Source organism: Leuciscus leuciscus, assembly GCF_965113295.1.
Source record: "Leuciscus leuciscus genome assembly, chromosome: 4".
In the NCBI taxonomy this organism is placed as follows: domain Eukaryota; kingdom Metazoa; phylum Chordata; class Actinopteri; order Cypriniformes; family Leuciscidae; genus Leuciscus; species Leuciscus leuciscus.
This window is the reverse complement of record NC_138728.1, coordinates 41,342,227-41,344,824: the sequence shown is the minus strand read 5'-3', so window position 1 is coordinate 41,344,824 and position 2,598 is coordinate 41,342,227. Positions and strand designations below refer to the sequence as shown.

General features: G+C 33.4%; 2 long non-coding RNA genes across 2 annotated transcripts; both read left to right on the top strand.

Annotated features, from left to right (window-relative positions):
* Positions 1–208: 208 nt before the first annotated feature.
* LOC309496189 lies at positions 209–511 on the top strand. Its single transcript, XR_014205046.1, has 2 exons — positions 209–302; positions 461–511. It is a non-coding gene; the product is annotated as an uncharacterized lncRNA (long non-coding RNA).
* Positions 512–545: 34 nt separating this feature from the next.
* On the top strand, positions 546–1,335 carry LOC309496195. Its single transcript, XR_014205051.1, has 2 exons — positions 546–650; positions 730–1,335. It is a non-coding gene; the product is annotated as an uncharacterized lncRNA (long non-coding RNA).
* The last annotated feature ends 1,263 nt before the right edge of the window (positions 1,336–2,598 follow it).

Here is a 2,598-nt window from a genome sequence, read left to right as displayed (position 1 = left end):
TGCGTTTCAGACAGCGCTCGAACATCGAATTGATTCCTCTTTTGCGTTTCCTTGCCCTTGAATGGACACACATGCACACTGTAAAGGCCAACAGAGTGGTTAAGCACTATTTTGATTATAGCTACGCTGTAAGGTTTTATTATTACGGTATCGGGCTTTTATTTTGATAACCAAAGGAACCGGAAGTATAGTGACGTAAATTAGCCTGGCGAACGGCGGAAAGAACGAAAGGAAAGTCTGAAAGAGTTCACGGAAAAACAGTTAAAACTACAAGGTTTAGCTTCGGTCAATTGGGGAACAAGGTTTGTAGAATTAATGAGAAATATATTTGAGCTAGCCCACTTGAAATGTTTATCGTAAAATGTATAATTTGGTAATGCTATCGGATTGAAACTAATGTAATGAGCTGTGTAACGTTCGAAATGTAATGGTAATGCATGGTTTATTTGTTTTTACTCAGCTCTTACGTTGGTTAAAGACAAGGACGGCAATAAAGGTCATTTAACCATCAGTTCTGGCCTTCTCAATATTGACTGGATGCTACACACACAAAGTTATGTTAAAAACTCGTCTAGCCGTCTCGGCAAGTATTTTCTCGGTAATATGTCATAGTTGATGTTTGTAATTTTTTTTTTCGGTCCATGCATTCGGTCTTAAAGTGACAGCAGACACCCTACTGTTGTCTGTGTCATTTTTAATATTAATAAAATAACAAAATACAACTTTAAGAAAGATAAAACTATATTTAATTTCTTCAGTGAACAAATAGTGTTATTTTACATTTAGGCTTAATCATTTTTGTAGCCTAAATACTACTGATAGACTTTGTAACTTTGTTTAGTATTTATCTCTGCTTGTAATTTGTGTATTTGTTCTTATTTTATTACTGACTGTTCACTTGTTTTTAATAATGTTTGAACTTTATCAGTTAAGAACGTGCTCTCTCCGCCAGAACCGTCTTGCAGCACATCTTCGTCTTCGCAAAATCCTAATTACAACATCCTATAGATGATATTGTATCATATGATGCTCATTAGTTTCTTCATATTGCGTTTGTAGAGAATAATACCAAATCAGTAAAAGAACAAATATTGCATTACGAAATATCTCCATGCTGAGCCTGTTTTTGCACTTCCTGCTTTTCCCTGCTTGAGAATTCCTGTCCAATGAATAGACGACCTTAGCACACGTGTGGTTTTGTTTACAAATTTTGGTTCACTTGCAAAAAGAGCAGTGTGAAAGCGAACCGTACCAAACAAAAAAAAATCAACATTGTATTTGGTCCGGACCAAAGCAAGTGAACTATCGGACTTTCCTGGTGTGAATACACCCTCAGATTTCATTTTAAAATATAAAAAAAATTATTCTGAAAATGAACGAAAATTTTACGGGATTTGGAACGACATGAGGGTAAGTAAATGATGACAGAATTTTTATTTTTGAGTTAACTATCCCTTTAGTGGTAATGATCTTTCACAGGTATATACTGTAATATTTTTATCTAGCTCCAGACAGGTTTCTTTTAGATAGTTGCCCTTTGGTCAGCATTACATTACTTTATGACAATGTTGTAAGAACTTTGTGGTAAATTATAAATTTTTTTAGAATCTTGGCTAACATACCAGAAACACAGTGGGCATATGTCATTTGGGTATTATTTAGGAAGTGTACAATCATTTTCAAGAATTCAAACAACTGAATCGTCTTAGTCATTTTAAGATTGTTTTTGTTTGCTAAGCACCATTTCCACCACTAAGCATGTATGTGGAAATGTAGCTCACCGGCACCGGTGACAACTGAGATTGCACAGTATGGCATGGCTTATAGTTGGGATCATGTTCAAACAGTCTGATAAGCAACTATCTTAAAAGACTGTTATAACTCATGCGGTCATAACTCATATAATATATGGTCATAACTCATATAATGCATTGCATACAAAGTGTGCACCCGGCTTAAGTTCTCAGCAGATATAAATGTAAGCCTTTTCTTTACAATAAATAAAGTAGTAGTCATATGGTGGTGCAGTGGATGCTTATGGATTATTTAAAGTACATTTAATAAATAAGAATTTAAATTGTTTAATGTCTCTTTAGTAGAAGAATTTATAGTGCAAAAGTTTAATGTTTGCTGTCATTCAGTCCAAAGTCCTGTGAGAAAGACAAACACAACAGAAAAAGCACATTGCATCCAAAAGAGAATCACAGAAGAGACCACATTTTTCATGGAGAGTATAATTTTTTACACATTTGGGTAGAAAAACAGACTTTATTTAAATAAGAATATAAGATGGCGGTTCTAATTTTTACAAAATTACTTATTGACAAATTGATGCAGACTAACAAAATTTTATTTATTTTTTTGTTTGTTTTTTTTAATATGTATTTAATGTGATGTGTTTTAATTTTGTGCCGTCTGTTTTTTTTTTTATGAAGTATGGACCATGAGTCTGCAATAAAAGTCTATCTATCTAACAGTGTTACTTTAAGAGAATGTAAGAATGTGGACAAAAAACTCTTAGAGTTTGAGTATCAATTGTTTAACCAGAACCTCTTTACTTCTTACACCTGGTTTGAAATAAACCATGTGTATGCAATG